A 26020-nucleotide genomic window follows, 5' to 3' on the forward strand; every position below is an offset into this window, starting at 1 on the left:
CCATTTATTTACGCATGTCTTTCGATATAACAAAACAAAGTACAGTATACAAATAACATCTTTGCTTGTTTTATAATCTGAAAATCAGTCTGACATTATATACTTACAATGTCTAACAAACACAAATATATGTATAGTTAAATAATTGGAATAGAAAAAGGAGAATTGAGTTTTACTGAGAGAAGTAGAACTGGTGGAGATATGGGTAGTAGTTTGCAGGTTAGAAATGCTAGTAAGAGATCCTTAAGATTTGAGCAAAGACAGAGTGCATGTATTATCTGTCAGGCAGATGTGACACCATTAATGTCACTGCACTATCTATTTAAACATCTGGGAGTATTGCAGCCATGGAGAAGTGCTGTCACTTTTTATCGGTTATATTGTTGTGCATCTGAATTGTGATCTAGCATGTAGTGCTTTGGCACAACTCTGATACCTGTGCTGCTGTTTTTAATAGCATTGCCATGTTTTGTTTAATAAAACTGCATATTGCTTTTAATGATGGATCTGGTGGACAATTTTGCACTGTAACTATTGGCTTTGCCATTGCTCATTTATTATTTGACCGGGAAAGTCCACTGGGTCAGAAACCCATTTTCAGTGAAGGCCCGGGGGGAGAAGCTCTTCAAATAACAAAGAAAAAAACTTGTATATATAAAAGATTAAGCACAAAAAGTAACTATAGGCAGAAGCATGTCCACGGGCAAATAGTTTTAGTACAATATATGATCTATATTCCATTATGTACAATGCTAATGCAGTAATACCACTGGAGTATAAAGAAAAGATGTGACAAGTTGATAAAGGAGAAGGAAAGGGGTAGAATGTTTATGGAAACTTTAGATTTTTGAGCACCGGTACAGATAGAATTGTTAAGGTAGAAGCTTTTTAAGGCAGTTTTGAAAGGTCTTAGTGTGTCAGGTTGTGCGGTGTAGGAAGGTAGGGTTGTACACTTTGCTGCTATTACACTATTACTTAGTACTGAAGCTGAGCAAATGTTCCTTCTCTTGTCAATGGCTTTGCTTTAAGTTACTATGGTACTAAAACATGGTTGCCCTAAAAAAGACTGTCTTTATTCTCAGTGGCTCTATCACATGTCGGTGATTTGACAAGATCCCTATTCAAATCATAGCTAGCTACAGGCCCCCAAATTTGACTCAAGATGCCCACTTCGCCTGTCTGGACCTCCTTTGAGTCTATCAAGATTCAACCCTTTATCCTGATCCTGGGTGACTAACTACTCAAACATTGGAAAAACTACTCATGCCAGAGCACAAATGTCCAGAGATTCCTCTTTTGTTGCATTGGAACAGCTAGTCGATACCCCCCAAGAGGTGATAATGTCTTGGACTTGGTATTAACCAACATGAGTAACAACTGCAGCATTCCTGCAGTATCCTCCTCCCTTGTAATATCTGACCATAAAGCGGTCATGTTCGAAGTCACCATCTCCCCCAACCCCCCCCCCCCCCTCTAGCTAGGGTCAATCAAAAAAAATTCTCCAAAGCTGATTACAGCCTCCAGAGGGATGGTATAAACAGCTTCACAGCCCTCTCCCTCTCTGTAAGAGCTGGCACCAATGTCCAAATCTGCACAAGTATACTATACGAACATTTATATAGATGCATGGAATCGGGGAATACCTGACTGGGCAAAGTCATCCTCCCCAAGGAGAGTAAACCTGTCTGCTGAACATCTGCAAGAAATAAACTGTATAACAAAAGGAAAACATTGCTGTCCAGGACCAAGAAGGAGCAGGTGGCCAATTGGAAGCAATCTCTCCTTAGCCTGAACAAGCAAATAAGAGCACTAGTGAAATTCTCCAAAGCATTTTTCAAGTCCATATTGGCCACATCTACTAGAGACAATCATAAAGCCTTATTCACATATGTCCGCAGTCTCAAAAGAAGCACCTGGATCTGCTCAGAACTGGTGGTCAAGGACACCACATACACAAATGCCATAGATGTAGCCAACCTGCTGGCTGACGGATTCAGCGAAAACTTCACCCCTGTGCTCTCAATCAGTAAATCAGGACATCTGTATGGAACAGGTCATCACTGCCCTCTCAAAGGCAAAAAATACAGCCCCCATGGACCCAGTTTAACATCCCAGGTTGCATCATACATGAACTCGGGCAGGAACTTGCAGCACCATTAGGCGTGTTATTCAACCAGAGCCTGAGTACTGACTTTGTCCCAGCTGAGTAAAGGACAGCCACTGTCATTCCTTCGCACAAAGGTGGAGCATCCACCTATCCAGGAAATTTAGACCCATCAGCCTAATTAGCTTGATCTAAAAGGCCATGGAACGGATTGTCATGGGCCTCTTAACAAGGACATTGGCAACCTCCAGACACTCGATCCAGCAAGTTTGGCTTCATCAAGGGAAGGTCATATTTGTTAAACTTGGTCTACTTGTTTGAGACAGTCACCAAAGCCATGGATGACGGGAAGACACTGCCTACCTTGACCTGGCCAAAGCCTTTGACACTATTCCCCATTCGGGCATAGTACATATACAGTTACATAATACATATACAGTTAATGCCTAGTTGAAAGTTTATTACCCAGATGAGTAGCAAACTGGCTCACTGATGGAACCCTTCTAGTCAAAGTAGGGGAAGCCACCTCTAGCAGTTAGACCTGTAACGAGCAGCGTTCCCTAGGGATCAGTCTTGGGGTCTCTGTTTGGGATATACTTTTCTGAGGTGCAGGCCAAAACCAGTGGGTTATGTCTGACCAAATTTGCAGCTTATCTTGCTGAGCTCCAGTTATGCCTGACTGAGACTACTACTTAAGCAATCTGAGTTAGAGCTACACAAGTATATTTTCGTACGTTGCATTGTTTATTCGTGTAACAGTTCTGCACTGTTTTTATTTATTTGTTTGACTGAATTATTTACTTTTCTGTGTCTCCATTTATATAAATGTTGATCTGTGGTTGAATTTTTGTATAGTTTGTGGCTTTTGCTGTTGCCCTTCCCTACTGTAAATTTGAGGAGGGACACTCCTCCCAGTCGCATCTTATTGGCTCATTCTACCTAATACAGAGATAATTTGGGAAGGTCAAATCCCTTAGATGTTCTATTCCCATGTTGCAGTATTCATACTGTGGGATTTCCAGCCCTCGGGCGACCCGACATCTGCTCCTGTACAAAAGCTTAAGCCTGGCTGACGTAGGTGTGTGGGACATCACACGTTGGGCCATAAACCTTGAAGTATAACTGTGATGTTGGCACGCACACAGACCCCAGAACTTTCAGCCGCAGATGACGATTACTTCGACCGCTTCGCTCCAATGTACAAAGACTTCTAAAAGATAAGTACCTCGTTGGGGTTTGCCTTTTTTGTACTTAAGCTTTAGCTTGGTTGCTGTAGTTGTTTATCTCTAGCTGATGTCAGAGAAAAAGATGTAGTCATGGGCGCCATATTCCGCACAAAGACTCCCACGACCGCTGTGTCTTTTCCTTGGGTAAGGAGCATGACCACAAGGCCTGCTCTATTTGCCAATCCTTCGTACCCAAGACCTTACGCAGCCATCTGTCTGCATTAAATCTATTTTTAGAAAACCAAAGGCTTAAACGGCTAGTACTTAGGATGGATCCCAAGTTGGCTGCCCAAGCTGAACAACCACAGAAGAAGGCCAAGGTTTGCAGGCCTTCTCCAGATGCCGTTCTGCCTTCAGGTGTCCCGCCGACTATCATTCTAGGGGCCAAGGGGCACCCGATTACTCTGGTTTTGATGGCTCCTCTGGAAGAGGCAGTGTCAGTACCCACAGAAAACACATCGGCAGAGTTTACTGCAATGTCCGTCATAAACGACATCGAGGGGGAAACTTCACTGGACCAGCCAACTGAGACCTCTCCTACACCAGTACATGCCTCAGATGTTCATCGTGCATACAGCTGCAGTCATTACAGATGGGGTTATCCTGCCGTCAGGTGGGTCCTCGTCGGCCGAATTACAAAGTCTAGGTCCGGCGTCGGTTGTCGTCGCTTCTTCCCTGACGTCAGTGAGGCAGGGGTATAAAAGAGGCAGCCAACGCCATCTTCAGTCTTTCTTGCCGTGCGGTGCCCGAAGCAGAAGCAGTTCGCAAGTGCCGGTCGGCCAGCTCCTGAGATTTACGAAAATATTTCAGCCGAAGTCTTCTTGAAAGCTGGCACCCGTTGGGGAAACTTTTCTTGCCTCAGACCGATGTCAGACAAAGTTAATAATTGTATTTCATGTGGGAAGCAAATACCGCACAAGGATTTCACTCTTTCTGTATACCTTGCTTAGGCCCAGACCACGACGTCTCGGCCTGCCGTTTTTGTGCTAGATTCAACAAGTACACTATTAAGCGCCGGGCGGAGTTCGCCCGTCACTATTTTGGTAAAAAAATTTAATTGTATTATGTCGTCGGATACTCCGACTCCAGTTTTGAGTAAGAGACGCAAAGATAAGGACCGACACACGAGGTCTGCACCGACTACTGACACCACGCTAAGGCCGACTACCGGTTCTCCGGTTTTCAGCGAGGCGCCTACGCAGCCCGTGAGTACCGATGACACTACATTACCATTGTCTTCAGTACCCGAGGTCGCAGGCTCCTCGGTCCCCATTTCTATTGCAAATTCCGACGCCACTCTTGGGGAAACTGAGTTTAGACAGGCCTGCCATTTCTCAAGGTGTCTTCAGGCCTGCCTCCTTTTCTATTAAAGCTTTCACTAAATCTAAAGCAGCCATGAAGACCAAAAAACAGGGACCTCAGACACCCTCTCAAGGCCCCATGCCTAAAAAACAGATGCTCAAAATGGCTGAGGATTTGATTACTCTTATCAGGGGTTCTCAACCCCCCTCTGACAAAAGGCCCAGGTTAGAGTAAGGCTACCCTTCCTCAGATCAAGCCTCTATTACCTCTGAACATTCTGAGGACCAGGACCAGGATTATGCCTATTCTCCTTTCGAAGACTCTGATGCAGAGGAGTCTATTCCCTCGGTCTCCCCCCCTGAGGACTACTCCTTTGGGGAAACCTTACATACATTGAGGGAACACTTTCACTGGGAAGGCCAAGATTACTCAGATTCCAAGAAAAGGCTCAGGGATTTTCTTTTGCTCCCCCAGCATAGGCCCCTGGCTATCCCTCCTGTTTTAGGTATATTGGATGATGTGTACACAGAAGCCAGCCTTAATCCAGATTCTTTGCCTCCAGCTCCTGTTAAACCAGACAGGTATTACCGGGTTCCTGATTCTCACCATTTCCTATACAAAGGCCATACTGCTGACCCAGAAACTATTTCACAGGGTTCCAAGGGAATTAAGGCCTCTACTGCTAAAAACCCATTACCTTCAGAGAGAGATTCCAGAGCTTTAGAAAGGTGAGGGAAAAAAAGTGTACACCTCAGCCACTTTAACCATGAGGGCATTAAACTGTCAGTTCCATATGTTAAAGTATCAACAATTTTTGTTATCTCAGTTGAAAAGCAAAATGACACAACCAGAACAACCAGATTTAAAATAGTTGCAGGATTTGTTGCATGGTGCAGAGCAAGTGGGTAAACATACCTTGCAGTGTGGTTTTGATGCTTTAGAGGCCTCATGTAGAGCTGCTGTTACGGGTTCTGTTACACGTAGGCATGCTTGGCTCAAAGAGCAAGCCTTACCAGATCATGTCAAAGCTAAATTATTAGATGAACCTCTTCAAAAAAGATGTATTGTTTGGTGTTAAAGCTGAAGAGGTACTAAAGAAAATGGAGGAAAAAGCTAAATCAATTCAAACAGTGAAAGATTTCCTGCAGGTACAACCTCCACGTTTCAGCAGAAACTGGCCTTCAAAAAATTGGTCCTTTCCAGCCACGGACAGACCTCAAAGGGGCAGATACAGACGCCCAAGGGGTAGAGGGCAACCTCAAGGATCTTTCAGAGCCAGACAGTGGCAAGCACCAACCCTAAGAGGTGGAGAAGATAGATCACAGTCATTTAGAAAACAGACACAATGACTTCCCCCTATACCTGCCAAGCAAAGCTTTAATGGCAGCACCTTTGGGCAGAAAACTGGCATTATTCTCAAATTGGCATATTGTTACAAAAGACAAATGGATTCTGGACATTATAGGCAGAGGCTACAGGTTCCACTTTCACACCCTTCCAAAAATGAGAGGCATGCCAAACCTGCCACAAAATCAAAGGGCAGAGGCACAAAAGCAAATTTCAGCTCTCATGGACATGAAAGCGATTCAAGAGGTTCCTGCAAAAGAGCAAGGTCAAGGGTTTTATTCCAGACTATTCCTGGTACCAAGGAAAGACAAAGATTGGACACCGATCTTAGACCTATCCATCCTAAACACACATCTACAGGTACCAAAATTCAAGATGCTCACATTACAGCAGCTTCTTCCCATGCTGGGCAAGGAGTCTTGGCTGGTAACATTAGACCTCAAGGAGGCATACCTGCATGTGCCTATCAGACAAGATTGCAGAAGATACCTCAGATTTCTTGCAGGTTCAACGCATTGTCAATTCTCTGCATTGCCCTTTGGCTTATCTACTGCGCCCAGAATGCTTACGAAATCCCTGGCATCAGTAATCGCCTTCTGAAGACTACAAGGAATACAAATCTACCCATAATCTGGACGACTGCCTGTTCCAAGCGGACAGCAAGGACATACTACTGAAACACCTGGCGTTTGTAATAAAGCTGTTGAACTTTCTGGGATACACAGTCAGCAAAAAGAAATCAAAACTAATACCCTCTCAACAAATAATTTTCCTGGGTGCCACCTTGAATACAACCACCCAGATGGCCTACCTCACGCCAGACAAGGGCAACTGTCTCAGTACTTCAGCAAAATGGCAGCCTTCAACAGGCTGACTGCAAGTAAAGTCCTGCAGGCTCTGGGATTCATGGCATCTTGCATCCTACTAATCCCATGTCCAAAGCTGCATATGAGGAAACTTCAATGATACCTAAAAAACTTATGGTCTCAACACAGCCACAGCTTGGAAACAATTATACCACTAATTCCATGCCTACAAAAGGAATTTCTGTGGTGGGCTCCAGCAATGCCAAAGAAACACAGGTCTCCCTTTCTGTGTACCTCAAGCAACTCAAATCATCACAACAGACTCCTCAGACTACGCCTGGTGAGCACACATGACAGATCAGTGCATTCAGGGAAAATGGTCCCAAAAAGAGAAGCACCTACACATCAACCAAAAGGAAATGCTAGCCGTACAAAATGCTATTATGACCTTCAAAGACCTACTGCATCAAGGCCAGCTATTGATAAGGACAGACAACACCACAGTGATGTGGTACATAAACAGGGGGGAACTCATTCATACCTCCTGTGCAAACAGGGGGGAACTCATTCATACCCCCTGTGCAGGCAAGCCATGACCCTATGGAACACAGCACTGGAATTGCAATTCAACTACAGGCGCAATTCCTGCCAGGGAAGAAAAACACACTGGCAGACAGCCTAAGCAGAAATATGACAGTTCCACACGAATGGAAGTTGCATCCCCAAGTTTTCACAAAGATAACTCCGGCATGGGGACAGCCAGACATAGATCTCTTTGCTACCCACAGAAATTACCAGTTGAAAAAATTTTGTTCAAGGACCTATCATCCACAGGCCTGGAAAGTGGACGCACTTTCTTTCAATTGGGCAACATTAACAGTCTATGCCTTTCCGCCTTTTCCTCTGCTGCCCAAAGTCCTATTAAAAGCCAGAGCAGAGAGGCCGAAAATGATTCTCATTGCTCCAGACAGGCCAAGACAACACTGGTATCCGCTCCTGAAGAGCCTGACACATTCCCCACCATGGATCCTACCTCTAGTCCCTCTTCTGTTGTCCCAGCACAACTACAAAACCCTTCACAGCCAGCTCAAAACCCTAAATCTAGCTGCATGGAGAATTCCTTGATTTCCCAACAGACCCTCCTCTCCAAGGAGGTGCAGGATGTCATCTTGGAGGCCAGAAGACCTTCTACTAGAAAAGCCTACTCCGCCAAATGGAAACGATTTTGTGCCTGGAATCAAGAAAAGGGCCAGAATCCTTGGGTAATAAATTTACCTCAAATTTTACAGTATCTAGCTGAGATGTTACAGTGGACTTTCCTTCTCCTCCATCAAAATCCACGCTTCAGCCATTTCTGCACAATACAACACAGATCCTCCTTTATTCTCTCATCCTCTCTTAAGGCAGTTCCTCAGAGGGGCAAAGAATATAAAACCCCCAAGGAAACCACCAGTCCCTGCTTGGGACCTCAACTTTGTATTGGAAAAGCTGACCCTTCCTCCCTTCAAGCCAACTTCTCCAACAGAACTTCAATACTTGTCATGGAAAGCAGCCTTCCTTCTGGCTATCACCTCAGCACGCAGGGTTTCAGAGCTACAGGCCCTCATGGCTGTGCAACCTTTCATCATTTTCCATCAGGACAGAGTTTCCTTACGAACCAACCTTACCTTTATGCCAAAGGTAGTATCCAGTGTAGCTTTGAATCAGACTATCCACTTGCCTACCTTTTTATCCTAATCCACAAAACAAAGGGGAAAGACTACTACATTCCTTGGATATTCACAGACAACTTTGTTATTATTTGGACAGGACAAAGCCATTCAGGAAATCCGAGCAACTGTGTCCTATGCTACAGGTGCTCAAGGAAAGGCCATTTCCAAACAGACCATCTCAAAATGGATAGCCCACTGCATACGCTTTTGTTACTCATTTCATGGAAAAACTTTGCCTACATGCATCAGATCCCACTCCACCAGGGCCACAGCTACCTCTGCAGCTTTCCTCAGGGGGGTCCCTACCAAGGACATCTTGGAAGCAGCCACTTGGAGTTCAGTGCACACTTTCTCCAAGCACCATCACCTTCCACTATACTCTAAATCTTGAGCAGGATTTGCCACAGCAGTCTTGCAGGGCATCCTTGCTCCTCCTAGCTCCACTTAGTGCCTGCCACCCCTACTTAGCTTTGGGATTCTTCCCATCTGTAATGACTGCAGCTGTATGCACGATGAACATAGTACAGTTTTGTACCTACCATAAATGTAGATGTTAGAGTGCTCATACAGCTGCAGTCCAGGTCCCCCCCCCCTCCGTCCCCTCTTAGGACAGGCCTTATGACAAACACCTTCTCATACAACCTATTTGGGGTATTCTTTTATGGTGTATTTGCTTGCAACTAATGTTTTTTGATTATTCTGTATTGCATGATTACATAAATTTATGTTTGGCCTTCCTTCTGGGGGCACCTGACATCTGGGGCAAGAAAAACTGAAGAAGATGGTGTCGGTTGCCTCTTTTATACCCCTGCCGCACTGACGTCCGGGAAGAAGCGACGACAACCGACGCCGGACCTAGACTTTGGAATTCGGCTGACCGAGGACCCGCCTGACGGCAGGATAACCCATTTGTAATGACTGCAGCTGTATGAGCACTCTAACATCTACATTTATGGTAGGTACAAAACTGTACTTTTCCTTGCCCACCCAGACGCAAACTCCTTCTAAAAGGAAACAGAAAATGAAATACTTGAGCCTGATGCCTCCGGCAGCCCCAGACTGGGAGTCGTTCACTTCCTCCTTGATGCAGGTCTTTATGGCTCTTAGGCCTACAGGCCCTACTCCCATTAGCATCCCTGTACTGAGTGCTAGGCCAGCTTCTGCCTCCTCCCTGCCTTTAGCATCTACTCAGCAAACTGTGAAGACGCAGACCAGTCTTATTCCTCTTCTGAGGAATCTCTGTCCTGTGTTTCAAAGATTGCCTCTCCCATAGACCATTACTCGCCTGAAGGGGACTCCCCACCTGAGGACTTATCATTTGGAGAGACCTATCTAAAAAATGAGTATTTCAAGTTGGATACTTCTTTTAGTCTCTGAAACCTAAAAGAGATACTTTGAGCTTCTACAGCTTGGCTCCCTTTCACCCATCCCTCCAGTACTCCCAACTTTCTTGAATGCTTTCACTTCTGTTTCCAAGAACCCAGGCTCTCAACCTCCTTACCCCTAAGAGGCTGGACAAGTTTTACAAAGGCCCTGACGACTAAAAGTTTCTAATAAAACCACCTTTGGCTGACACAGCTGTTGCAGTATCCCCAGACAGTCTAGGTAATTGCCTTCTGCTTCCCTACTGCCATCCAATAAAGACAGCAAAACCATGGACAGGATGGGAAAAAGGTATACACCTCATCTACCCTAGCTTTCAGGGCTATAAACTGTCAAACCCACATGGTGAAGTATGCCCTAGACCTAGTCTCTCGGACCTCTACCTTGTTGGCTGCCACCCCAGACTGTTCAGCCAAATCTGACATTTCCTCCAATTTGTCACTGGCCACCTAAGTAGCCAGACAACTCTATCCGCCACAGCTAAGAAGCAGCAGAAGCAGTTGCCAGATCTTCTGCCACTGCATCCACCTTGCGCAGATACTCCTGGCTCAGACTACAACCTCTGCCAGATGATTTTAAAGCCAAGATCATGGATGTGTCTCTGGATAACAACCTTCTATTTGGCAAAAATGCTGCAGAACTATTTAAAAACTTGCAAGGAACTGCAAGACATTGTGCACTGGGGACATCAGCAAGTGCTTAGATATTGCAGGAACTACCCAGCCAAAACATCCTTTGTTAGGAGGGCTACTTCCACATCTCGCCCCTCTACTGCCAGACCACGTAGGGGATCTTGGAGACAGCCTTATCCCAGACCCCCTCAACCACAACACCCCCCCCTCCAACAAACAGCCCTAGCCAGATAGAGGGGGACCCTCCTCTGCATGACTGCCTTGCCCAAGTGCCCCTGTCCGCCTGCCTTACCCAATGCCTCCCTTTTTGGAAAACCATCACTACAGATCCAAAAAGGATACTTCCTTCCTGGAAAGAAAAACCTACACCAATAAGGATTCCTTTCCCCCCTCAAAAGTCAACTCCCTCTACTTCCTCCCATCCTGCAGGAACTAGTCTCCCAAGGAACCATAGAACCAGTTCCCTCATTTCAGGAGGGACGAGGCTTCTACTCCCGCCTCTTCTTAGTCCCAAAAGAGGATGGCCCCTGGAGACTTATCCTGGACTTCTCTTAACTAAACCTGTTCCTACAGGTTCCCTCCTTCAAGATGCTTTCCCTTCAAACTCGTTTTTACCCCTCATTCCACCTCATGCTTTCATGGTTGCCCTAGCCCTAAAGGATGCATACCTGGGCATCCCAGTGAAACCCTCACACATAAAGTTCCTGTGCTTCTCTGGCCCTCTTCTCATTTTCAATTTACTGCATTGCCTTTTGGCTTGGCTACGGCACCCAGAGTTTTTACCAAGTGCTTGGCCCCAGCCATCGCTCACTGCAGAACCAATGGAATACAAATCTACCATTACTTGGATGACCTTCTCATTTTGGAAGAATCACAGTCTACCCTTCGGGCAAATCTCCAGTTCAACATGTCCCTTCTGAACAACCTGGGTTTTACTCTCAACCTCCAAAAATCCTCTCTCCTCCCACAACAGAATAAGGTTTTCCTAGAGTGCAGAATCGGAACAGTTCTAATGAGATCCTTCTTACCACCAGACAAGGTACAATCCCTCTCCTCCCATTTTCTAAGTCTAGTGACAGTCTCATCTAACTGCAAGACTGTTTCTACAAGCTATAGGTCTCATGGCTGCTACCATTCCCATGTTCCCACTAGCAAGGATGCACATGAAGAAATTCCAATGGTACTTAAAGACTGTTTGTTTGGTCCCAGAGCTGACAAACTCATCCGCATTCTGCCCGGTCTAAAATTAGAGCTGAAGTGGTGGATTCAGCAGGTTTCCAGCAACCAGGGAATTCCTCTTCAACTTCCTTCCACTTTCCAGTGTATGTACACAGATGCATCAGACCTAGAATGGGGAGCAACCCTGCAGGGTACAACAGTGCTGGTCCCCTGCCCTGCAAAAACAGCACATCAATGTCAGGGAGATGGCTGCTGTCCTCCTAGCTCTAAAAGTTCCTTCCTGTGCTGCAACCAGGATTACTCCACGTTGACTCCACATTATGACAGACAACACGACTGTCATGTGGTATCTAAACAAACAAGGAGGGACAAAGGCATACCAGTTATGTCCGATAACCCTGCTAATGTGGGAAATAGCAGCAAAACGCAACCTCTTCCTGAAAGCTTCATACATCCCCTCTCAGGAAAACAAGCAAGCGGACTTGCTCAGCAGAATCACATATCTGAAGTAGGGACTTCATTTGTCAGCAACCTTTGGGTCTTGGATCGACTTCGGATCCGAGCTCCTAGCTCCTCCCCTTACCTATAATCCCCTGCCAACCCTGATTGACCTCAGATCTAGTTTGCCACTCTTAGAAGAGACAGCTGGATTTCAGAGCAAATGGCGACTTTCAGATAAGTTTTGAGAGAAAACTTAAGACAGAAAATCTTTGATTTCTTAAATGGTCTTTCTGATGCAGATCTGGACCGGATGATGAGAAGGTTCATCCAGGCCCAGCTGCAGATGGGAGTGTTTTTCCTCTTCGGGAGCTCGACACCTTTTCTTGCCCCAATAGCTCCTTCTCCGACCCGGGCAGCGTTGGAGCCGGGGGTGGGTTGGCACCGACAGTACTGGGTACTACGGATCCGATCCTGCCCTAGAGTCTCTCGGGTCCTTCGGATCTGACCTCTCGGAGCCGTGGGCCGAGCTTTGGAAACGAGGGATTCAGTGTGCCTTCGGCTCCATCCAGGTCGGAGCACACGGGTCCTTCAGATCCGGTGGCCTTGGCGCCGGTTCTGATCCCTTCATTGGATCCGAGTGGGAGCCGGCTTTCGGATTCCAGGGAGAGAGGCTCCCCCTCGGCCTTCGATGTAGTGGAGAGGGCTCTGTTGAGAGCATCCGGACCCCCGGTCCTTGCATCGGCTCCACCCTGCACTCCCTCTCTTCTGGGCCAGGCTTGCATCACCCGGCCACAGGGACAGCCTGCTTCGATGTCCCAGGTTGTTCTACTGGAACAGGATATTGCTGGTGAGACCTCCTCTGACAGTCCCCCCGAGGAAGTGCCTCGCAAGCATAAGTGTAAGAGGAGACGCATGGACTCCCCAGAGTCTTTAACAGAGGACACTGACTTGGATGAAGGGGAAGGCACCCCAAGGTCACCCCCCGAGGATGTCTCCTTTGGAGACATCATGGAAATGCTCCGAATCAGGGGGGATGGTCTGCCCCCAAGGCTTCCTCCGACGAGTCCGTGTTCCTGGAGGCATTCAAAGCAGGCCAGTCTACCTCTTAGGTGTCCCCTTCGGCCGACCCCCTGGTGGACCTCATCACCACCAGGGCGTGAAAGGAGCCGGACACTGTGGAGCCAGTCCCCAAATGCCCAGATAGGATTTTGAGTCACCCTGCAGACCAGTCCCATTGGAGCAAGGGTCCCCCCCGTAGAGGCCATGTTGATGGTGGCAGCCACGAAGAGGGAATTAGCTCAGGAGAGCCCCTCTGTCCATCCACCAAGCAAGGAGTCCCGCTCAATGGATCACCTGGGGAAGTGCGTATTTAGTTCAGTGACCTTCTCAGTAAGGTCCCTGAACTACATGGCACATGTCATCAGGATGCAGCGAGATCTTATCAAAGAATACGCTGCTTCCCTCCCCAGAGTCCATGTCGGCGGAGGACAAGCAGTTGTACTCCACTCGTATGGCCACTCTAAGATCTGTTTCAAATACCTCTATGCGTCTTTTGTCCCACGCCACAGAGGGAGCCGCTAGAGCCAGCGGAGCGGGTCTAGTCATGAGACGTCAGGCCTGGCTCCGACATTGCGACTTCGTCGAGCCCTTCAAGGCGTCCTTTGCGAATGCCCCCTTTGGTTCTGCCTTGTTTGGCAAGACCGTTCGCGAGACACTTGTCCAGAGCGAAAAGGACGGGAAGACGTTGTCTACCGTCGGAGTCCGCTTCTCTGCTCCCCAGAGGTCCTTCTCCAAGAACCAAAAGGGACAGAAGAAGATGTGGTTCCGGAAATCGCAACATTCCCATCCTGCTCCGGATAACCAGTCCTTCCATGGCAGAGGAGGACAGGGAGGACGCCGCCCTAGAGGCAGAGGGGCCCCGAGAAATTTTGGGTCCAGAGAAACCTTCTCTGATCGGCCAACGCAGCAGCCCTGAGGGTTGCCAGACTGCTCCACTCTGGAGGCAGTCGGGGGGTGCTTCTTGAAGCACCTGACAGCTTGGGAGTCCATTATGTCAGATTGCTGGGTGCTTCGTATCATATCCAGAGGTTACAAAATTCCACTGCACCATGTCCCCAAAAACCTCCCCGATGTACCACCCGATCAGAGGGAGGCGGCAGCTGCAGAAATCCAGCAGCTGCTAGAAAAAAGAGCCATCCAGCCTGCCCCCCCAGATCAACTCGGATTAGGGTTTTACTCCAGGTTCTTTCCGGTGCCAAAAAAGACGGGGGACTTGAGACCGATTCTCGACCTTTCACTCTTGAACCTGTCCGTAACCAAAGAAAAATTCCGGATGGTCACCCTTCAATCTATTCTCCCCCTCTTGCGGGAGAGCAACTGGATGTGCTCAATAGACCTAAAGGATGCGTACTACCACATTTTAATGGACAGACGATCCAGGAGGTTTCTCCACTTGCGGCTGGGAGCCAGTCACTATCAGTTCAGGGTCCTTCCCTTTGGTCTCACCACAGCCCCCAGGGTGTTTACCAAAGTGTTAGCGGCCCACCTGAGACTCCAGGGAACGCAGGTCTTCCCGTACCTGGACAACTGGCTCCTGTCCGCCCCAACAAGGCATCTACTCTGCGCAGCCAGAAATCACCTTCTCCGGCTAGCTCCCCATCTAGGTATTACGATCAACCTGGACAAATCCTCCCTTGCTCCAACACAAGTGATAGATTTCATAGGAGCCAAAATAGATAAGAGAAGTCTACGAGTGTTCCTCACTTCAGAGCGACTTCAAAACCTGAGACTTCATGTGCGGGCCATCCTCCAATTAAAAACCCCACCAGCAGAATTGGTCCCGAGGGCTCTATACTCCATGGTAGCAGCAATAAATCTTCTTCCATACGCTCGTCTGAATAAGAGGGTGCTACAGTGGACCCTTCTAGTCCAATGGTCTTTTCAGATGTTCTTCATCTCACATTGCTGCAGTCCTAACACTTGGGTAGTCCGCTGTCCCAGTCGGTCAAGGCATTTGACTGACATCAGGACGCCAGGGTACAATGCGCATGACCACGCCATATCCTCAGTCTTTTGCCGCATGGTCCGATGCAGAAGCAGTATTGCGAGTGCAGGTACGTTCTGAAATTTTCTGAAGTCGGAGTTTCAGACCTAATCAAAGTTGGGTTACTACGCTGGGGAATATTTTGTTTTTCTTGCCTCAGTATTTAACCGGATGTCAGAAAAAGTGAATAACTGTATTTTGTGGGAAACAGATACCTCATAGAGATTACCATACATTGTGTATACCTTGCTTAGGGCCTGAGCACGACGTTGTTGGCTGTCGCTCTTGTGCTAGATTTAACAAACGCACTATTAAGAGAAGATTAGATTGTGCCAGGTTAGTTTTGGGCGCGTTGTAATTACAACATGCCGCCGGATGGCCTAAAAAGCGCAAAGACAAAGCAGCGCCTAGCAGGGTGGAAGAACCGTCCCGGACGCCGGTTCTTTAGAGGCCTGGAGCCGGTGGTTCTACCAGAAGTTCCTCTGGATTCTCAGGAGAGACTTTACTGTTACAAGATGTGTCCTCTCAGGAGGTAGGCCAGGCTGAAGGGCTTCTCAGGTAGCTGTTCTCCCTCCCTTCTAAGGTGGTTAGGCCCTCCTTCTGTTTCCAAGGCTCCTTCTAGAGGCCGGCCAGGGTTAACTTCAGTGGGGTCTCCCTAGTTCTTCAGGGTCTCTGCCTAAGAAACATATGCTTAAAATGGCAGAAGATTTGATTACTATGATTAGAGGTTCTTACCCCCTGATAAGAGGCCTAGGGTGGAACCTGAGCTTGAGAGTTTTGGAGCAGTGTTCGGAGGCTTCTGAGTCTTCGCTGAAGACTTGCAGGAGTATCCTCCTTATTCTGATTCTGATGTAGATGACTCTACACCTTGACTTCCTCCTGAGGATTTTTCTTTTCAGAGACTCTTCATTCCATGAGGGAGCATTTTAAATGGGAAGGTCAAGATTTCTCTGATTCTAGGAAAAGGCTTAGGGAATTTTGTTTCTACCCCAGCATAGGCCTTAGCTATACCTCCTGTTCTGGATGTGGTAGAGGATGTTTTTGCAGAGGCTTCCCTGAACCCTGATTCTTTGCCTCCTGCCCCAGTTAAACCGGACAGGTATTATAGGGTGCCTGAAGCTCATAAGTATCTTAAGAGTCCTAGGGCAGACCCAGAAACTGTTTCTCAGGGCCCTAAAGGTGTTAAGGCTTCTGTTGTTAAAAATCCTGTTCCTTCTGATAAAGAGGCAAGGGCTTTGGATAGATGGGGAAAAAGGTGTATACTTCCACTTTAGCCATGAGGGCTTTGAATTGCCAGTTTCACATGTTGAAATACCAAAATTATCTCCTTCACAATTGAAGTCTAAGGTGGATGCTCTGGCGGAAGGTATCGAGTGTAAAGAGTTGCAGGATTTGGTTCATGTTTCTGAACAGGTGGGTAAGCATTCCTTGCAATGTGGTTTTGATGCTGTACAGGCCTCTTTGAGGGTGGCAGCCACTGGTTCTGTTCTTCGCAGGCACGCCTGGCTGAGGGATCAGAATTTAGCTGAACATGTAAAGACAAGGATTTTAGATGCTCCTTTACAATCTGATGTGTTATTTGGTGCGCCTGTGGAAGCAGTTTTAAAGAAAATGGAGGACAAGGCTAAGTCTATGCAGACAAGATTTTTTGCAGGTTCAGCCTCCAAAGTTTAGTAGAAATTGGCCTACTAAGGGGTGGACTTATCCTTCTTATGATTCTCAGTCTAGGGGTAGATCTAGACGTGGTAGGGGCAGAGCTCAAGGTTCTTTTAGGCCTAGAACAGGCAGTTCGCCTGCCCAGTCTTCTGGAGGGCAGGGTCAGTCCTTTGGTAAGCAGACCCAATGACTTGCCTTTTCAGCTGCCAGAGCCTTCTGCCTGGCAGCACCTTTGGGAGGAAGGCTGGCACTTTTCAAAGAAAATTGAGTGTTATTACTCAAGACAGATGGGTATTGGCTATCGCTCACCACGGTTACAGGTTTTATTTCCATACCTTGCCTCCTTTCAAAGGCATGCCAGACATTCCTCCTATGCAAAGAAAAGAGGCTCACAAGCAAATTTCTCTGCTCCAGATAGTAGCTATTCAATGGGTTCCTGTGCCAGAAAGGGGCCTAGGATTTTATTCTCGCCTGTTCCTAGTACCAAAAAAGGGGAACACGGAGACCAATTTGATTTGTCTATCCTCAACACTTATTTGGACATTCCCAAGTTCAAAATGTTGACGTTACAACAGCTTTTACCTCTGCTGGGCAAAGATCACTGGATGGTAACTTTAGATCTCAAGGAGGCTTACCTTCATGTGCCTATCAGACTCAGTTGCAGGAAGTATCAGCTGCGAGCTGGAAATTCACATTATCAGTTCTCTGCATTGCCCTTTGGCTTATCTACTGCGCCAGAGTATTCACAAAGTTCTGGCTCCAGTTGTAGCTTTTTTTCAGCTAAAAAGGAATACAAATCTATCCTTATTTGGAAGACAGACTGATTCTGGCACAAGAAAAGGACGAGCTTCTTCAACATCTGGAATATGTGATAGCAGTGCTAAGATGCCTGGGGTATTCTGTGAACGAAATAAAGTCCAGTCTAGTACCCTCTCAAGACATGTGCTTTCTGGGTGTGAGACTGAATACAGCAGCCCAGATGGCCTTTTAACCCCGGACAAACAAAGAGTCTATCCCTTTACTTCCATCAACTATCTCATCAGTCCGTGCTGACTGCAAGGACAGTCCCTCACATTAGGTTCATGGCATCTTGTATTCTGGTGCTTCCCAATGCCAAACTGCATATGAGGAAGCTGCAATGGTATCTTAAAAAATGTATGGACACAGCACTGCCAGGATTTGGACACTGTCATTCCAATAATACCTTGCATTCAAAAGGAATTTTGTGGTGGGCTCAGGAATGTCACCTAAACAAGGGACTCTCTGTGACCCGCCAGAGGCGAGTCAGATTCTAACGACAGATGCCTCAGACATAGCTTGGGGAGCTCATCTGAATGGAAAGTGGATACAAGACAAGTGGCCTGCCAGACTACAGCATCTACATATCAATATGAAGGAGATGTTAGCAGTCCAGTTTGCATTAATGGCTTTCAAGGAGTTACTTCTTCCTGGGCAGGTGTTGATTCTAACAGACAACACAACTGTCATGTGGTACATCAACAGCAAGGGGAACACATTCTTATCCTCTATGCAGGCAAGCAATGATTTTGTGGGAGCGCCAGCCAGCTTGCAGCTAAAATCTACAGGCAAGGTTTCTGCCAGGAGCACAGAACTCCTTAGCAGATGTGTTAAGCAGGCAAATCATGGATCCCCACGAGTGGAAACTGGATCTTCATGTATTTCACAATTGACAGTGTCCTGGGGAACTCCAGACATAGATCTGTTCGCTTCTCCACTAAACCACCAGCTGCCAAAGTCTTGCACGAAAAGGTTTCATCACACAGCCTGGAAAGTGGATGCTCTTTCGCTCAGTTGGGAAAATCTTCATGTGTATGCATTTCCACCTCTGCCTCCCAAAGGTACTCCTAAAGGTCAGACAAGACAAGCCAAGGATGATTTTAATAGCTCCAGATTGGCCTCGCAACACTGGTACCCATTGCTGAGGAATCTGTAAGGAAGCCTCCATGGCCTTTACCTTTAATTCCACACCTTTGTCTCAGAGGGACGGTCATCTTCTCAATGTCAAGCTTCACTCTCTTCATCTAACAGCCTGGCATATTCTGTTTTGAACCACAGCAGGTCTCAACTTCCTCAACAAGTTTTGAATGTGATTATGGAAGCCAGAAGACCTAGTATCGCAGAAAAATGGAAGAGATTTTTATTTTGAGTGCAGCAAAGGATTTGGATGTTTCTGAGCCTAATTTGAGTGTGGCTCTTCAATATCTTACTGAGTTATTGGACAAAGGTTTGTCTTTCTCTTCCATTAAGATTCATGCTGCAGCAATTTCAGCTCACTATGATTGTGACCCACCATTGTTTTCTCATCCTTTGTTCAAGCAATTTCTTAGAGGCAAAGAATATAAGACCCCCACGTGAGCTCCTACTCCTGCTTGGGACCTCAATTTTGTGTTGGAGAAACTTACTCTACAACCTTTTGAGCCTGCGGCTACTGCTGAATTGAAATACTTGTCATGGAAGAGTGCTTTTTTGTTGGGCATTACTTCTGCAAGAAGGGTTTCTGAATTGCAGGCCCTTATGTTGAGCCTTTTGATTTTTCATAAGGATAGGTATCACACCATCACATCCTTCATTTATGCTAAGGTGGTTTCTAGTGTGGCTTTAAACCAAACTATTCATTTGCCTACTTTTTATGCAGATCCCAAAATAAGGGGGAAAGATTTTGCACACTTTAGATGTACACAGGCAGTTGCGTTATTATTTAAGCAGGACTAGGATTTTAGGCAGTCTCAGCAGTTGTTTGTTTTCTTTTGCTTTGAGTTCCCAGGGCAAGCCTGTGTCAAACAAACTCTATCCTAAGTGGATTGGGTTTTGCATTGCATTTCTGTCCCATCATCATAAGGAGATTCCAGCTGGGATTAGGCCTCATTCCGCAGGGCTACTGTCACTTCAACAGCATTTCTAAGGGGTGGCAACATGATATTTTTTGAGGGCAGCTACTGGAGTTCAGTGCATACTTTCTCCAAGCATTACCACCTTCCTCTCTATTCTAAATCAGGGCTGGTTTTGCTACTGTTGTGTTGCAGGGCATTTTGGCATCCCTGCTTCATTATAGTTTAGCCATCCTCCCTTACCTCTGCTTTGGGAGTGTCTGCAAGTGTGGACAATAGAAATGTGAGAACATAAGAAGTTTTTACAGTGTACCTACCATAGATGTTGTAGATGTTCCAGATCTGCAGTCCAATTTCCCAACCCTCCCTTCCTCCCTGTGTCTGGGTTTGGGGTGTGTGGGGTTCTATTTTGAAAATTTGTATATATTGTACATATATTAGGTACAGGAGTGTTTGGTGTTTTTGGTTTTGGCCTTATCTTTTAGGGTCTTCTGACATCTGGGGCAAGAAAAAGACTGAGATGGCGTCGGTCATGCCATTTTGTTGTACCCTGTCCTGATGATGTCAGTCAGCGCCCAGCCCCGACGCAGCCTTATACTTTTGGTATTCGGGCCGACTGGGACAGCGGACTGCCGTCTTAGGACTGCAGCAATGTGGATCTTCGAACATCTACATTTATGGTAGGTACAAAACTGTACTTTTCTCCCCCTCAGCCATCCTATCTCACTCAGCAGGGCTTGCAGGAGGGCCCTCTTATGGTGGCTCCAGTCCCCGGACCTTCATACGGGACAACCCTTCTGCACGCCACATCCCCTCGCCACAGTGACCACGGACGCCTCTCGCCTCGGGTGGGGGGGCATTGCTCAGGCAGAACGGTCCAAGGCACGTGGAACAACACAGACACCTCCTTGCATATCAACGTTCTGGAGATAAGGGCAGTGCTGTTGGCGTTGCAAGCACTTCAGTTCCTTCTCCCTGTAGGAACTATTGCGATACAGACGGACAACATGTCAGTTGTCTGGTACATCAACAAACAGGAGGGAACCAGGTCCTACCATTTCTGTTGAGAGGCCATGAGGGTGTGGGAATGGGTGATCTCCACCAACCGCTTCCTTATCGCAACGCACATTCCGGGATGGTCCAACATTCTGGCGGACAAGCTCAGTCGCACTATTCTTTCCCCTTATGAGTGGTCTCTCAATTCCCAGGTAGCAAAGCAGATTTTTGCCGCATGGGGGCAACCCTGCTGCGATCTTTTTGCCACTCCCTCAAACATGAAATGCTCCAGCTTCTTCACTCTGATTCCCCCCTTCGGGGAAGCCCTGAGAGACGCTCTAGTGCATGCTTGGCCTCCCGGTCTACTTTATGCCTATCCTCCTCTACCCCTGATGCTGAAACTAATACAGAACGCCTCTCGGTTGGGGAGCAGAATGATCCTCATTGCCCCATTCTGGCCTCGTCAAACTTGGTTCCCTTACCTGTGGTCTCATCTGGTGAATCCTCCCTGGATTCTGGATCCCATCCCTGATCTAATATCCCATCCCTCAGGCCTACCGACCCTGAATCTGGACAACCTGAAGCTGACAGCTTGGCTGCTCCAGTTCCACTCTTAGTCAGGACTCACAGCATCTCCTCACCAGTTAAAGCCATCTTGGTGGCAGCACATAAGCCTTCCACTAGAAAAGTCTATCGCAGTAAATGGAAGCGTTTCTCCATCTGGGTGGAACACCATAACATAGATCCCTTCATGGCTTCGTTGCTGTCCGTATTGGATTTCCTCACCGGACTTTTTCAACGGGGAGCTAGCTGTTCTACGGTCAAGGTTCAATTAGCAGCCATCTCTCATTACCATGTAGGACACGAGTCGGGTCCCTTGATGACAGCGAAATTATGTAAAATCTTCCTGCTCAGGCCTCCTGTCAAGGAAGCGGTACCCCCTTGGGATCTATCATTAGTCCTTCAAGCCTTGACTGCTCCTCCCTTTGAACCAGCTGCCTCGGCCGAACTTAAATATCTTTCCTGGAAAATGGCATTCCTTGTCGCCATCACTTCTGCGAAAAAAGTTTCCGAACTTCAGGCCCTTTGTGCAAAACCTCCCTACTTGATTTTTCATCAGGATAGAGTGTACCTCAGGACCAATCCTTCCTTTCTTCCTAAGGTGGCCTCCGAAACCAATATCAATCAGTCCATTAACCTGCCAGTTTTCTTCCCTAAGTACCAGAATAAAGGAGAATACAAGCTGCATTCCTTAGACGTGCACAGACAACTGCGCTTCTACATTCATAGGACTGCTGGGACAATCAGATCAGTTGTTCATTTCCTTTGCCAAATTCAATCTGGGTAAAGCTATTTCTAAGGTCACCTTATCACGATGGATTTCGCACTGTATTCTTCTGGCCTATGAAACTTCGGGGAGGCCCGCACCTCAGGGAGTATGGGCGCATTCTACTCGCTCCATATCTACTTCTGCTGCCTTTAGATCTAGAGTATCTTTGGATGATATTTGCTCTGCAGCCACTTGGGCCTCATCTCATACCTTTATCAACCATTATAAGCTGGACGTTATTTCCAGAGAGCATTCTTTGGCTCCGCAGTGCTCCGGAACATCCTTCCATGATGGCCGCCCAAGATTCAGGTAGCTGGGGACTCTGTCCCAAAGGTTGCTGACAAATGAAGTCCCTACTTCAGATTAAGAAGTTATGTACTCACCATAACGTTCCATCTGAGTAGGTGACTTCATTTGTCTGCAACCATCCCCCCCTCCTTCCCCCTGGCCTTCAGAAGTCAATTCTTGTATGTCCTTTCTTGGTCCCTTTTAGGACACTTTGGTCTGAAATTTGGTATAAGGGCAAACTTGATCCGAGGTCAATCAGGGTTGGCAGTGGATTATGGGTAAGGGGAGGAGCTAGGAGCTCTGATCCATAAGCTGTAAAATAAGTTGCCTGCTCGGATCCGAAGTCGGATCCAAGACCCAAAGGTTGCAGACAAATGAGTCACCTACTCAGATGGAACGATGGAATGGTGAGTACATAACTTCTTATTCTGCAACATGAATGGACATTGCACAGGGATACCTTCTTACACACAGTCCACCAGTGGGGCACACCACAACTGGATCTGTTTGCCCCCCCCCTCCCCAAAACAGACAACTGAACAAATTTTGCAGCAGGACTCCCTCACCACTAGCTTGGAGAGTGGATGCCTTCAGTTTTTCATGGCAGGAAATGTACCTATATGCCTTTCCGCCCTTCCCTCTAATTCAGAGTCATCCTGAAAATCAAGAAGGAACAACCAAAAATCTTGCTGGTGACTCCCTGTTGGCCGAGGCAGCACTGGTTCCCTCTTCTGTTTTCACTAGCTAAGGGCAATCACCACAAGTTACCCCACCAGATGGACCTACTAACTCAGCAACAGGTATCCCTCCTGCACCCCCAACTGTCTTGACTACAACTAAATTTGTGGGTGATCAACTTTTGATCCCTTCCAACCCTACTTTCTTTTAGGAAGACGCGGCTGCCTGTCCTGAGGGAGAAGGAAGGAACAACCAAAAAAATCTTGCTGGTGACTCATTGGCTAAGGGCAACACTGTTCCTTCTGTTTTCACTAGCCAGGGGCAATCACCACAAGTTACCCCACCAGATGGACCTACTAACTCAGCAACAGGTATCCCTCCTGCACCCCCAACTGTCTTGACTACAACTAAATTTGTGGGTGATCAACTTTTGATCCCTTTAGACAACCCTACTTAGAAGACGTGCTGTCTGTCCTGAGGGAGAACAGGAAGGAACAACCAAAAATCTTGCTGGTGACTCCCTGTTGGCCAAGGCAACACTGGTTCCCCCTTCTGTTTTCACTAGCCAGGGGCAATCACCACAAGTTACCCCACCAGGTGGACCTACTAACTCAGCAACAGGGATCCTTCCTGCAACCCCACCCGTCTTTTTACTACAGCCAACTCTGGGTGATCATCTTTTGATCCCTTTTAGACAACACTACTCAGAAGACATGCTTTCTGTCCTGAGGTAGGTCAGGAAACCAGCAACTAGAAAAAAACTGCTTGTCTAAATGGCAGAGATTCTTGAAATGTGTTCTCTGAGAAACAAGGACCCATTTCTAGCAGATCCTCCCCTCGTCCTGAACTATATCTGCGGACTTAAGGAGGGACTAGCTTACTCTTCTGTTCTGTCAAAGTCCATTTCTACATGCTTGCCTTTGCAGCCGCCTCTTCTCTCTAGACTGGATGTAAAACTTTTCCTGAGTGGGGTCTTGCACATCAGACCACCAAGAAAGCCCATTCCTCCTCCCTGGGATCTCAACTTCGTGCTAGAAAAGCGTACCCTCCCCCTTTTGAGCCAGCCAGCACAGCATCTCTTCAAATGTGCACATGGAAAACCATCCTTTTAGTGGCCATTGCCTCTGCTAGAAGAGTGTCTGAATTACAGGACCCGATGGCTTGCCCTCCTTACACAACCTTCCACAATGACAGGGTTTCTGTATGCACTTAACCCCTCCTTTCTGCCCAAAGTAGTTAATGAGCTTTCCTTAAACAGTCCATTCATCTACCCACCTTCTTCCCCTCTCCTACTAGTTCTGCGGAAAGGATCCTTCATTCCCTAGATGTACTTAGACAACTGAGATTCTACTTGGACAAAACCAAGTCTTTCAGAAAATCTGACCAACTGTTCATTTCCTTCCATCCCAGGGCCTTGGGTAAGGCAGTCTCCAAACTATCTCCTCCTGGATCAGAAAATTCATCCTTTTTTTGTTACTCTCATCACAAACCATTGCTTCAAGGAGTGCGAGCACATTCTTCCAGAGGCATGGCTACCTCCAAGGCCTTCATGAAAGTGACAGAGACCTGGTTCAAAGCTCCAGAGAGCCCCCCTGCATTACCAGGTTATAATTCATACCACACCTTTAGGCTACCTAACCCGGAACGAAGCCGTAAAGGTGGAGGCGTGTCCATATTCATTAAGGATATCCACACCTCCAGGCTAGTTACACAGCATAATGCATCCGAGATTATCAAAGTGCAACTAACTCTGGGCAAGACAGCAATCTAAATTGTAGCTTGCTACAGACACCCCACCATGCCTCAGGATTCCCACTCCTCATTTCTTGATACACTGGAAAGTATTAGGGTACAACCCAACACCCTAATAGTGGGCAATTTCAACTACCCTACCATTAACTGGTAAAACTACTCGTGTACCTTTTGCTCAAAGTTTTCTGGAATTCATAAATTCTAACGCCTTGGATCAGCTTATTCACACCCCCACCAGGGGCAGCAATATCAGAGACCTGGTCATTACCAACCTGGGCAACCGGTGTTCAACACCAGAGGTCAATTCCTCGTTGGTCATTTCCGACCACAAGCTAATTACCCTAGACATCCACATCCCACCCCCAATTAGGGAAACCACCGTAAAAAAACTTCTCCAAAGCCAACTTCACACTTCTCAAGACAGAAGTGGCAAACTTCATGACACCCATGCAGACAGACAATAGAGGTACGACTGCTGAATCCTACCCAAATGCACTTTATAAGCACTTACACGAGTGCATGGATCATGCTATCCCTAATAGAACCAAGATACTATCCTCCAAAAAAAAAAGGTAGCCAATCTGTTGGCGCTGTGCCATAAACTCTACAACAGAAGAAAGAAACTATTGCAAAAGAGAGTAAAATCCCATGACTGGAGGAGCTCCCTGGTCAATCTCCGTAAGAAGCTGAGATCCCTCCATAAAATCCTCCAAAGCTAGTTACGAAAGCAAAATTGCCACTGACTCTAAAGACAACCACAAAGCATTCTATAGCTATGTCACGAATCTCAATGTCAACACTCAGATCTGCTCTGAGTTACAGCACAATGGCACTAAATATACAGAACCAACTGATATTGCCAACATCCTGGCAGATAGGTTCAGTGCTAACTTTACCACCCTCTCACCCCCTAGAGGGCCCATCTCTATACCGGAAGAATGCAAAGTTCCTGTAATCACGGCTGCACAGGTAAAAAACTCTCTCTCTCTCTCTCTCTCTCTCTGTCTCTGTCTCTGTCTCTGTCTCTGTCTCTCTCTGTCTCTCTCCAAAGCCAAGAACACAGCATCCGTGGGATGTGACAATATCCCAGGCTGCATTCTACACTAACTACAGAATGAACTGGCACCCTACCCAAGTACCATGTTCAATCATAGCTTCACCTCGGGCTTTGTGCCCACTGGATGGGGCACCATGACGGTTATCCCACTCCACAAAGGGGGAGCCACAACGGACCCCGGGAACCATCACCCCATTAGCCTGACGAGCCTGGTCTGCAAGGCCATGGAACGTATCATC

This window comes from Protopterus annectens, chromosome 17.part0 (genome assembly GCF_019279795.1).
Source record: "Protopterus annectens isolate FY-2018-M chromosome 17.part0, PAN1.0, whole genome shotgun sequence".
Classification (NCBI taxonomy): Eukaryota; Metazoa; Chordata; order Ceratodontiformes; family Protopteridae; genus Protopterus; species Protopterus annectens.